This window comes from Molothrus aeneus, chromosome 20, assembly GCF_037042795.1.
Source record: "Molothrus aeneus isolate 106 chromosome 20, BPBGC_Maene_1.0, whole genome shotgun sequence".
Classification (NCBI taxonomy): domain Eukaryota; kingdom Metazoa; phylum Chordata; class Aves; order Passeriformes; family Icteridae; genus Molothrus; species Molothrus aeneus.
The window spans coordinates 8,907,716-8,921,283 of NC_089665.1; the positions used below are offsets into that span (position 1 = coordinate 8,907,716).

Genomic DNA, 13,568 nt, shown 5'->3' on the forward strand with positions numbered 1-13,568 from the left:
AAGAAAAAAATACCTGAATGAAGGTACCTTTTTCAAGGTCCTAAATGAAGGTACCTCATGCTTTTTAAGGTCCTGAATGAAGGTACCTTTTTCAAGGTCCTGAATGAAGGTTTCTCATATTTTTGAAGGTCCTGAATGAAGGTTTCTCATATTTTTGAAGGACCTGAATGAAGGTTTCTCACATTTTTGAAGGTCCTGAATGAAGGTTTCTCACGTTTTTGAAGGTCCTGAATGAAGGTTTCTCATATTTTTGAAGGTCCTGAATGAAGGTTTCTCATATTTTTGAAGGTCCTGAATGAAGGTTTCTCATGTTTTTGAAGGTCCTGAATGAAGGTTTCTCATATTTTTGAAGGTCCTGAATGAAGGTTTCTCATATTTTTGAAGGTCCTGAATGAAGGTTTCTCATATTTTTGAAGGACCTGAATGAAGGTTTCTCACATTTTTGAAGGTCCTGAATGAAGGTTTCTCATATTTTTGAAGGTCCTGAATGAAGGTTTCTCATATTTTTGAAGGTCCTGAATGAAGGTTTCTCATGTTTTTGAAGGTCCTGAATGAAGGTTTCTCATATTTTTGAAGGTCCTGAATGAAGGTTTCTCATATTTTTGAAGGTCCTGAATGAAGGTTTCTCATATTTTTGAAGGTCCTGAATGAAGGTTTCTCATATTTTTGAAGGTCCTGAATGAAGGTTTCTCATATTTTTGAAGGTCCTGAATGAAGGTTTCTCATATTTTTGAAGGTCCTGAATGAAGGTTTCTCATATTTTTGAAGGTCCTGAATGAAGGTTTCTCATATTTTTGAAGGTCCTGAATGAAGGTTTCTCATATTTTTGAAGGTCCTGAATGAAGGTTTCTCATATTTTTGAAGGTCCTGAATGAAGGTTTCTCATATTTTTGAAGGTCCTGAATGAAGGTTTCTCATGTTTTTGAAGGTCCTGAATGAAGGTTTCTCATATTTTTGAAGGTCCTGAATGAAGGTATCTTTTTGAAGGACCTGAATGAAGATATCTTATCTTTAAGGTCCTGAATAAAGGACCTTGTGAAGGTGCCCCTGCCCTGCAGGTGACAGGAGCCAGTTCTGCTTGCTGACACCAAAGACTCATCATGGAGAGCTCCCAGCTGAGCTTTGGGTCAATGGCATCCCATGGGAGATGCTGAGGGTTTGCAATGTCAGCTCCTGGGCAGGGCAAGGAGGGTGTCTGGGAATGCTGCTGGTAAAAGAATCCATGTGGCCTCCATGCTGGGGGGAGGAGACACTTTTGGATCTAAACTGGAAGGACTTCTTCTCATGGTTCTAACGTGGTTTGACACGGTCTATGTTGCCTAGCAATAAATAATGAAATGAATCAAAACTAGGTTAGCTGGAACAAGTTTAATCGCTGCTCCCAAATCAGCTTTTAAAATCCAAAGTAATTTAAAGCTCAGATGATGGGATTTTTTGTGTGGCTTTTTTTTTTTTTTGTGTGTGTGCCTATGTATGTGTTAAATCTTGCATGCAGGAAATTTTGAGATCAGTGGCTTTGCTTGTTGGCTGTGGAGTTGGCCATTGTTGGCATCTTCTGCAATAAATTTAAACTTGAAAGAAATTTAGAAGCTGTTTTGGAGCAAAAGAAGCAGAAGCACATGTTTGTGTGTGTTTCTATTAGTAGTTGTGAACTGCTGGTTTTAATTTATGTATAAACTTGTCCTTTAGTTCCAGGCATTTCTTTCTCCACCCTGGTCAGGGCAAATGTTTCCTCTCTGGGGTGTCCTTGTCCATCCATTTTTTCTGCTATAAATCAAGAGAAAAGAGTTTACTTTTAACTATTTTGGCCAATGTTGTGTTGGCACAGTCTGGGCTTTCCTCCTTTGAGGAACTGGTTGACCAAATTGCCATTTAAAACTAGCATTAGTTATGTCCTGGATTCTCTTGGAGTAATTCTATAAAGCTCTCTAGAGCAGCTGGAAAAGCTGGTGAAAGCTTTTAAAATAAAATAGCAGTGTTTGTTTAATTTGGAGGCTCTGATTCTCTTTTGAAGAAGGTCAGAATGTCAGCATGCTTGATGAAAATAACTGAAGGAATTGTGTGCTTACTCACACAGTTTCATCATATGTAACCCAGAGCTACAGGAAAAATATGTAAATAGCTTTGACAGATCTGTGTAAAATATTTTATTGTTGAGAAATTTCAGTATTTCCTAGCAGACAGCTCAATGCCATGTGATGCTCTGAGCACTGGCTTTTATGGAATGAAGGGGGGAATGGTGAACAGATGTGTGCTCTCGTGGCAAATTGGGCTCATCCCTCCTAGGAACATCTAGAATTGGGATCATCTCTGCTCCCAGCAAAGCTGGGCTCTTCAGAAGGGTCAGCTCAGGCTTGTGGGAGAAAAGCAAACACTGCCATGGGTGCTGTGGGTGCCTCCTCTGTAGCTCCCAAGTCTGGAGCACTCCTGAGTAAAAGGAACATTTCTCTCATGGCCAAGGTTCAATGTGACCCTGCAGCAAACCCCACACACAGGGACTTGCAGCCAGCCTGGAAAGAGCTCTGCATGTTGCACCTGGGGTGCTGCTACATTTCCTACCAGACAGCTGCTCTAAAACTAACAAAAACTAAACCTTAGTACAACTTCTGTGCATTTTTCATTCCTTAGGATCCATTTAATCAGCCAAACCTATACAAAGTTTATAACTTTTTGTAGATGTGGCTGACTTAATTAGAAACCAAACCAAACCCCCAACAGCCCCTTTTGTGTTAGTGAGTATTGATGCACAGATCTTAAGAATCGGTTTTGAAGCTGTATTTTTGTCTTTCATTCCATTTCTCTGCTGTCTTTGGGGCTGTTCCTTGCATTAAGGTTCAGAAAGCTGGGAAGGAGTTCCTGTGCCTGTGTGATTGGAGGTAATTTGGTATCCTGGGGATGTGGAGTTTGCTACCAGAGTGCTTTGGATCATAATTTATCTCAGCCTGCACTTTGAGGCTTGGCCAGCCACTCCAGAGCCTTGTTCCCTGTGTTTTACAGCTGCAGATTTCAATCAGGTTGGTTGTTCTTGCTGGAAATCTTCAGTTTCAAGGAATTTGGCTGGAAAAGGAGCAGGCAGTGCCCTTGGTGTGGAGGTGACTCCTTCCCCTGGGCTGAGCCTGGGCGAGTGCAGCCCTCGGCCCCGCTCTGTCCCTCTGAAGGATGTGCAAATAGAGCTGGTTCTTTCATGTGAGGCTGATCCCAGCTGGATTTTTCCCAGTTCTGTTTGAAAGCCTGTGCTTCCAGAAGGGGAGAATTTCTGGCCTTGCTCTCCCAGCAATAGCTGGTGCTGGCACAGCCAGGAGGGAGCCTGGGGTGTCTGGTAGGTGTTGGGCTGTGAGAACAGCTCCTCCAGCAAAAAAAAAAAAACAGAAAAAAAACCTGCTGGGTTTTTTTTCCCTTGTGTAAGGTTATATTAAAATAAAATGTCCGTGTCATTGTACACTTCTTTAATTTTAAAGGGAAAACCCTGAATGTTCATATTGGCACCGGGGTGGTGCTGAGCTGATGAGCAGGGCAGCCAGAATGAGACAGTTCTGTGTCCACTCTTTAAAGGTGACTCCTGAACAAACCAACTCCTTAAACTGAGCTCTGTTGAATGAAACTTTCCTGTAAAAATGAACTTTTTCCTGTAGCTCTGGGTTACATATGATGAAACTGTGTGAGTAAGCACACAATTCCTTCAGTTATTCCTTCTGGTAGCACTTTTGCTGTGGGAGCAGTAACCCCTCAGCTGTGCCCTGTGCTGTGGGGGCACAGCCCTGAGCTGCTGCTCCCTCCCTGCTCCAGCAGCCCTGGGCAAAGGGACAGCCCTGCATGGGCTGGGACCTCATCTCTGACAACGAGTCCATAAACTTGGAACTGTCTTATTTGGGTAGAGTTGGGTTATTGTTTAAATTTTAATTGGTGGATTTTTTAAACACGTTTTTTAATAAGGTTCTTTAGAATAGTAGTTATGAGTATAAACTTTAGGGTTAAAGATTATTAAACTATTTAGTAATTGAATTTTTAAGAGGTTTTTTTTAGCATCGAGATTCTTTGAATATAGTAAACATTTTTTACAAGGATTTGACAGTGGTTACAGATAGGATTGTGAGTTTGGAGCTGGGTACTGAAAGTGTGAAGGTGGAGGAAGTGTAGTTGGATGAGACACTGATTATTTAGTACGAAACTTAAAGAAGAGAAGTTGGGGTTACAGTTCAGCATTGCCCTGCCTGGGGAAACTCTCTGAGGGTTTCAAGTCTGGCTCCACTCCTGTTTCTAGACAGGCCAGGGATGAGCAGCTCCCTGAAGCAGGGTCTGTGTGCTGGGGTCTTGTTGCCCATTTCTAAGTGGGTAATTTCACTTTTCCAGATGAATAAAAAAACACAGAGAGGATTTTGCTGAAGGTTTTTTCTGCAACCAACCAAACAAAAATAATCATTGTCTCTGTATTTGTCACCACCTGTTTTGGACACCTGCAGACTACAGAAGCTCATTAATGTGGTTGAAATGGCTACACATGAAATTGAACTTTGACAAATAGGAATGCAATTCTCTTTTCTCCTTTCCAAGCAGTTGTTTTGTTGCTGCTTTCAGGGATGTGGTTGTGTATGTGTTATTCCAAAATCCCCTCATCAGTGTGAGATGGAGACTGATCTCTCCTATCCCTGCTGGTTGGATTGCTCAGTAACTGCCTCTGGATGAGGCTGTTCCTCATTACTGGGGTATACCTGGAATAAATAGAATTAGGAAAGCTGTCAGATTAAATACTATTCTAGATACAAATTAAATAAATCAAATATGACACTCCTAATGAAGTACCAAGTGTTCATGTGAGGGGCATCTCTTGGAGTTTTTGGGAATAATTACAACTTGCTAAACTTTAGCACAATTGAAATAGCAGTAAGCAAACAATTGAGTAATCCTGAATTGGTGGGTGGATCTGATAGACAGCTAAAAGTCTAGAATGCTAAAAGCTGCTATATTACTTGGATGGTTGCTTTTTTTTCTCCTTGCAATTGGGAAATAATGCAGCCATTGCAGTGGGTGGCAAAGCAGAACTTGTGTCTGACGAGTTCACTTAAAAAGGGAGAAAAAACACCAGAGAAAAACACCACACACCCAGAGCAAAAAATACAAAAACCACCCCACAAGCCACTTGAAAATTCATCAGTGATTAGGTTATCATGACTTGCTGCACAGGTTTCAGGGTAATTCTGTTTACCACAAGTTTGGCTTCAGATTTTAGAATGCCAGACCACCGTTCTCTTTTTTTTATTTCCCACAGAAATAGAAAATAATAAGTATATAACTTCATGGGAAGTGACTGCTGAAGAACATTCCAGATACCAATTTGGCTTTATTTTAAACCTTTGTACATCTTGTAGTTATCTTGTTTTGAAGGTGTGCTTATCATAGTTCTGGAGAGGGATTTTTTTTTTTCTCTGCCTCATCTTGCCATGAGGAAGAGGTGGCACTGTGGGTGTGAGTGCTGGGCTTGTGCAGCCCTGCAGGCTGGAATGGGGGTGGCCATGGCTGCAGTGTGAGTTTGGGGGTAGTTTTTAAATCTGGGCCCTGGCAATGGTCCTGGTGTGCCAGCAGATGTGTCAGCATTGGCACCACAGCTCCTGCTCCCCACTGCCCCTCACACAAAGGAAATGCTGCTTTTAACCCTCATCTCTGCCCTCCCTTCTCCCACTTCCCATGGTCTTCTTTCCTCAGGAACAGAGAATTTTACTTCTTGATCCCCCTGGGATGCTGTTGGGAATTATTATTATTAAGGAACAGAACAAGATTTTTGGGTGCTAAAGCTCAAAAATTCCTTCATACTTGAGAGAGTTAACTACCAAAACAAGGTTCACCCTCAGGTTTTGGGTTTATTTCTGTCTATTTAGTCTGCAACCAAGTGATAGTGCTGGAATATTTTCTATTAAGGCTGCTCGAGCCTTTGCAGTGTGAATTTCCTCCCTATGTTAATCTTTAAATCAAACAATGTCAACATTTTTTTGCAGCAGCTCTAATGAGGCTGTTCTGGCACCGTGGCCCGGCAGGAGAGCAGGTGATGTTTTTCCTTTTGCTGTAGACAGCTGGAATTGAGAGCTGCTGTAAGTAGGACAGTGCAGGATAAACAGCAGGAGCTGAGAGCATTGATCACATGATTGTCTCTTTGGAATATTGGGTTGCTACAGAGACTACAAGCAGACAAATTTAGCAGTTTACATCACAAAGCAGTTTTCTCTTATTTAGCTTAAATTACACTGGTAGTTGGTTCATCAGGAAAAAGGAAACAAAATGAAAAGACTCTGGGTTTTTAGCTTTCAAGTATAAATCTGCTCTTTTTGTTCACTGAACAATAAAATAATACAAAACCCATACAGATCCTTCAGATTTTGTTAAATGACAATTTTGTAATGCATTTCCATTTTGAACTTTGAAAAAATCTGGCTTAACAAGATGTTTGTAAATGTTTCAGGATGGGAAAGAGCAATACAGGGAAAGCTGCTCCCTGCCTTGGGAACACAGGGATGTTTAGAGCTGTTATCCCTTTCCCAAAGAAGTTCTGCATCTTTATTCTTTATAGCACATGGATATTGCCATGTAAAAGCTCAAGTTCAGATAATTGAGATTTGCAGCCTCAAATTAAAGGATGCTAAAATCCAAGGTGACAGCTTTATTAGGCTCATTTAAGTTCTGAACTACAGGAACGTGAGCAAACTCTGTGTAGTATTGTTTCTAATTGTATCTGGAAAAATATGTCCCTTTGTGTGTATATATAAACCTCTTGCTGCCTCCTGAAAAAAACAGTTTGCTTCCTTTCAAAATACCATGCTGGAGTTTTAGTGTGTATAAAAATAAAATTGGTTTTATTGGGATGAAGGTAAGGCCGTTAATAATGAAGTTAATTTAAAATGTGGCAGTCTAAGGCAACTGTGGCTTATTCTGGAATACAGATTGCCTGCTGCATTTATGTTTGTTTTAGTGCACATAACTCAGTTATGGAATAAATAAATATTTTTAACTCTCAGGTCTAAGTCAAATCAAAACATCCTCAGCCCCAAAGAATGCTTTGGAGAGCCTTTTGACAGGAGTCATTAATGATGTGCTTTGAACTGGAAGGGTTTTTTCTGCTTTGCTATTAGCTATGTTTTTCTGCTTTGTGTTATCATCCAAATCAGCTTTCTGCTGTATTTCCCTGCCTGCCATGGGGAATTACTCAGGGATGCTTGGAAGAACATCTCTGCTCCATGCCTTGGTCCAGAGTGAGAGCAGCAATTCCAGCTCTGGGTCCTTCATTTCTGACACAGAACCTGCAGCTCCCTGGAAATGGAGCTGTGCTTTTGCTGAGCTTCCCTGCACTGCCTTTAGTGTTTGCCTTATTTCCTATTTTGCTGATTTTGCACAAGCACACTGAATTCCCTGCTCCTTTGCAGTCAGAACTAAGACTGGGGAGTTTGACAGTTCAGGATTGTGGATGGGGAGTGGGGATTGAGGGTGCCACCTTTGGAACAGGATGGGCTTTTGGAGCAGCAAAGGTGGGAGGGAGCTGGAGAAGAAACTTCTCAGTACCTGTGGTGTTCCAGCTGCAGCTGGGAGTGTCCCAAAGAACTGGTGTGGTCTATCCCAGCTGGGAAAGAGGAAAAGGAATGGAAAGAGGAAAAGGAATGGAAAGAGGAAAAGGAATGGAAAGAGGAAAAGGAATGGAAAGAGGAAAAGGAATGGAAAGAGGAAAAGGAATGGAAAGAGGAAAAGGAATGGAAAGGAAAAAAGGAATGGAAAGAGGAAAAGGAAAGGAAAGGAAAAAAGGAAAGGAAAGGAAAAGGAAAGGACTTAGGGCTCCATGGGGGGGGGGGGGGTTGTATCACCTTAAACCTTTTTTCCTTATAATTTTTTATTTCCAAAAGAACCTATTTAATTGTAAGGCTGTGTTCTCCATCCTAGGGATTTATTATAGAAGGGAACTGTCAGATTTTCACGAGGAGGTTCTTTGATGCTTTGAATGACTCCAGTGGCACTCAGTGGTGAAGGACAGCCCTTGGGAGAAGCTTCCCTGTGGTGGCTGAGGTTGGGAACTCTCCATTCCTGTCAGGGGTTGATCCTTGGGGAAAATGCCCCACGCTGGCCAAGAGGTACCAACTTCTGCAATCACGTTATAGCACCCTGGTAATGGTAATTAATTAATTAATGAGGCCTTAGCTGAGTGCTGTGTTTGTGCTCCTTAGCCAGGTGTGCTGAACCTGCTGGGGGCAGTGCTGGGCTCTGTGGGGCAGGAGGAGACATTCCCCCATTTCCCCATTTGCTCATTTCCCATTTCCCTATTTCCCATTTCCCATTTCCCATTCCCCATTCCCCATTTCCCCATTTGCCCATTCCCCCATTCCCCCATTTCCCCATTCGCTCATTTCCCATTTCCCTATTCCCCATTTCCCTATTCCCCATTTCCCCATTCCCCATTTCCCCATTCCCCATTCCCCATTCCCCATTTCCCCATTTCCCCATTTCCCCATTTCCCCATTTCCCCATTCCCCATTTCCCCATTCCCCATTTCCCCATTCCCCATTCCCCATTTCCCCGTTTCCCATTTCCCCATTCCCCATTCCCCATTTCCCCATTTCCCCATTTCCCCATTCCCCATTCCCCATTCCCCATTTCCCATTCCCCATTTCCCCATTTCCCCATTTCCCCATTTCCCATTCCCCATTTCCCCATTTCCCCATTTCCCCATTTCCCCATTTCCCATTTCCCATTTCCCATTCCTCCCATTCCCATTCCCCATTTCCCATTTCCCCATTTCCCATTCCCCATTCCCCATTCCCCATTTCCCCATTCCCCCATTTCCCATTCCCATTTCCCCATTCCCCATTCCCCATTCCCCATTCCCATTCCCCATTCCCATTCCCCATTTCCCATTTCCCCATTCCCATTTCCCCATTTCCCATTTCCCATTCCCCATTCCCCATTCCATCCCCATTCCCATTCCCATCCCATTTCCCCATTTCCCCATTCCCCATTCCCCATTCCCATTCCCATTCCCATCCATTCCCATTCCCATTCCCATTCCCCATTTCCCATTCCCCATTCCCCATTTCCATTCCCCATTCCCCATTCCCCATTTCCCCATTCCCCATTCCCCATTTCCCATTCCCCATTTCCCCATTCCCCATTTCCCATTCCCCATTTCCCATTCCCTATTCCCATTCCCCATTTCCCATCCCATTTCCCATTTCCCATTCCCATTTCCCCATTTCCATTCCCCATTTCCCATTTCCCCATTTCCCCATTTCCCCATTCCCCATTCCCCATTTCCCATTCCCCATTCCCCATTCCCATTCCCCATTTCCCCATTCCCATTCCCATTCCCCATTTCCCTTCCCCATTCCCATTCCCCATTCCCCATCCCATTTCCCCATTTCCCATTTCCCATTTCCCATTTCCCATTCCCATTCCCCATTCCCCCATTCCCCTTTCCATTTCCCATTTCCCCATTTCCCATTCTCCATTCTCCATTCCCCATTTCCCCATTTCCCCATTTCCCCATTTCCCATTTCCCATTCTCCATTCTCCATTCCCCATTTCCCCATTTCCCCATTTCCCCATTTCCCCATTTCCCCATTTCCCCATTTCCCCATTTCCCCATTCCCCATTCCCCATTCCCCATTCCCCATTCCACATTCCCCATTCCCCATTCCCCATTTCCCCATTTCCCCATTCCCCATTCCCCATTCCCCATTTCCCATCCCCATTCCCCATTCCCCATTCCCCATTCCATTTCCCATTTCCCCATTTCCCATTTCCCATTTCCCCATTTCCCATTTCCCATTCCCCATTCCCATTCCCCATTCCCCATTCCCCATTCCCCATTCCCCATTCCCCATTTCCCCATTCCCCATTCCCCATTCCCCATTTCCCCATTTCCCATTTCCCATTCCCCATTTCCCCATTTCCCCATTTCCCCATTTCCCCATTTCCCCATTTCCCCATTCCCCATTTCCCCATTTCCCCATTTCCCCATTCCCCATTCCCCATTCCCCATTTCCCCATTCCCCCATTCCCCATTTCCCCATTCCCCATTTCCCATTCCCCATTTCCCCATTTCCCATTTCCCCATTCCCCATTCCCCATTTCCCATTCCCATTCCCCATTCCCCATTCCCCATTTCCCCATTTCCCCATTTCCCATTTCCCATTTCCCCATTTCCCATTCCCCATTCCCCATTTCCCATTTCCCATTTCCCATTCCCCATTCCCATTCCCCATTCCCCATTCCCCATTCCCCATTCCCCATTCCCCATTTCCCCATTCCCCATTCCCCATTCCCCATTTCCCCATTTCCCATTTCCCATTCCCCATTCCCCATTTCCCATTTCCCATTCCCCATTCCCCATTCCCATTCCCCATTCCCCATTCCCCATTCCCCATTTCCCCATTTCCCCATTTCCCCATTCCCCATTCCCCATTCCCCATTCCCCATTCCCCATTCCCCATTCCCCATTTCCCCATTTCCCCATTCCCCATTTCCCATTTCCCCATTTCCCATTCCCCATTCCCCATTCCCCATTTCCCATTCCCCATTCCCCATTCCCATTCCCCATTCCCCATTCCCCATTCCCCATTCCCCATTTCCCCATTTCCCCATTCCCCATTCCCCATTTCCCCATTTCCCATTTCCCATTCCCCATTCCCCATTCCCATTCCCCATTTCCCATTTCCCATTCCCCATTTCCCATTCCCCATTCCCCATTCCCCATTCCCCCATTCCCCCATTCCCCCATTCCCCATTCCCATTTCCCCATTTCCCCATTTCCCATTCCCCATTTCCCATTTCCCATTTCCCCATTCCCCATTCCCCATTTCCCCATTCCCCATTCCCATCCCTGCACTGGGTGCTCTGCCTGCACTCCCTGAGGGTTCTGTAAATATTTTGGTTGGGTTAGCGGCGCTTTGGCAGCAGAAGGTGCTCCCACTTCAACTCAGAAGTAATTCACAAAGACAAGCTAGGAAAACAGGAGATAGTCATTACATAAAACAAACATTTTCTCTTTCAGCTGAAACATTTGGATTTTTTTTTATTTACTATTAAAATGTGCTTTTAGTTGGAGCCTTCCTTGTGCTGGTGCTGTCGTGGGGGTGATCTGAGGGTGGATTAGTGAAACATTTGGATTTTTTTTTATTTACTATTAAAATGTGCTTTTAGTTGGAGCCTTCCTTGTGCTGGTGCTGTCGTGGGGGTGATCTGAGGGTGGATTAGTGGGGTCCTAATGCAGCCAATGTTTGGGAAGCACTTTGATCTAAAGCTCCACAGAAGTCCTAATGTGGAGACAAAACCAGACCTAATTACCTTTTTATCAAGGAGATATTTTCAGATTTGCTAATGGAAACCTCCTGTAGATGTGGATTTTAGTGTGGTTTCCCCTCCTACCCTTCAGTTACTCTTAAAAAGGTAGAAGTTGAAGTTGTATTGGATTTATCCATAGCAGCTTCTGTTTCTTCCCCTCTATAAAATCATAATCCTTTGTCTCTGAAAGGAAAACATCTTTGTTTGTGTGATTAGAGTGAAGAGGGAGCAAGGGGGAATCAAATGGTTTTACACAGATGTATTTTAATGGAGTTTAGATGAGGACTGAAGGTTGCTTCAAGTAGCATTATTCCCAAGGAGTCTCTTTCTTACCTTATTTTTTATTTGTTTTTGAAGTTGCTTTCAGGATTGGACCTCAAGCTAATTGAATTCTGGTGTGTTCAGATCAAAAGTCATAAAGAATCCTTGTTCTGATGGCACTTCATATCTCTACTCAGAAATCAGCTGGGAACTGGATTATTGATATCTAAATTCTGTGATTGGAACTTTAATGAAATTAATTAGAAATATTAATGCAGCAACTTGATGTTCAGAATAAGACAAAAAGGTTTTTTTTAGGATTTTGTTTTCAGAACTTTCTGAATGAAAGTTTATTCAACAATACATGATGTCAGTGGTAGAAGTGCTAAAAAGAGAGGTTAGCAGTGCTGACTTTAGCATCAGATTGTTTTATTCTGTGTCTGACCTTAAGGACGTCACTGATTCTCTCCATGCAGAATAAAATTTCAAAGTGTTGAGGTGTGGGGATTTTTTTTTTCATATTTCAGTGGTGAGATGCTCTGCACAAATTACCAGTGATCTTCTGAGCTACCTAAAATAGTCTGCAAATAAAAATAGGATGAACTCTCCGTTAGCAGGCAGGAAACCACCAGCATGACTCTGTTACTGTGTCCTTGGCTGAATTGTAAAGATAATTTGCCTATTTACCCCAAAGTGCTACGTGGCAGACTTTTTGCTTGATTAGGATTTTTGGCTGTGAGTTATTGAGAAGATTAGAGGAGGACTTAGAGAAATGGTGGAGAAAAAAAAAAAAAAATATATATACACCCTCATTTTTTTCCTTTTTTTCTTTTTTTTTTTCCTTTTTTTCCCCTCTTTTTTCCTTTTTTTTTTTTTTTCTTTTTTCTTCTTATTTTCTTTTTTAATTAGATTATGGTAAAGTTTGGAATATTCCTCCCAAGCTGAGCTTGTGCACTGGCAGCCAGGCTGCAGAAACGTAAAGAATTGGAGGATGTTCAAATGTGTTAATTTAAACAAAACAATAATAAAAAGCCTGCATGTTTGTAGAATTTCTAAGCCCATACAATAATTTGTGTGGGGGCATCCAGTACTGCAGAGCTCTGGTTCTTCATGTTCCTTCCTCCTTTTCTCCACGCCCTCCAAAGAGCTTCCCTGTGGTTTTGATTTTTTTTCTGTTTTAATTAGGATTCTTTATTTGTATTTCTTGTGATTATTTCCACATGCATTGCTGTTTCCTAAGTTCTGTAACCTGAAATAATTTAAATGTGGGGAAGCAGTTTCCGAGCAGGCTGGCTCAGAAGAAACAAACTCCATTTGAGTCCATCCCGTGGTAATTTTGCCTTTCAGGTTCGGCTTTGTTTAAAGCTCTCTGGTGCTTCCAGGGGATACTTTGTGTCCCGGCCGGGATCTGTTGCCTTATCCCGAGTTTCCAGACTCCTTTTTTTGCTGTGTATTTCTCCTGTGACACATATTATCCTCCTGGCCAGAACTCTGCTGCACCTCTGAAAGGAACCCCCCCCGGTGCTGGCCATTGTTCTGCTGTTTCACACTTATATTTATAGCCAGGATTAGTGGAAATTGGGTGAAATTTGGGTTTTCCAGGCTGCATTGTGGCCGTGGATCCTCTCTCCATGCCATGGAGGCAGAGCTGGGAACAATGGCAGTGGCAGCACTGGGTGCTCTCTCCCTGGATTATTTTGTTGGAAACCTCTCCCCTGCCGAGCTGGGGGAGAAAAGAAATCTGATTTGGGCTCTTTTTTCTTGTTTGTATTTTTGGATTTGGCTTTTGCATGGTGACCTTGAGTTTTCCTTGCTGCTCCTCGGGACTGGTTTTGCTGTGATGAATTGAAATGCTTCTGTTATCATGCTGATGCCTCCCTTTGTCTTGGTTTATCTGAATTCCATCAGATTATGCCGTGATTGTTTGCCCTTTATCTGGCTAACAATGGGCTGTTTACAAGAGGTGAAGCTTAATTGCATTTAAAGTGTATATAGGG

The 13,568-nt window shown here is 43.2% G+C and overlaps 1 protein-coding gene across 1 annotated transcript in view; it reads left to right on the forward strand.

The window, feature by feature from the left end:
- The window catches only part of MED13 (mediator complex subunit 13), a 59,498-nt gene that overhangs the window by 13,906 nt on the left and 32,024 nt on the right, over positions 1 to 13,568 (forward strand). The window lies entirely within an intron of this gene.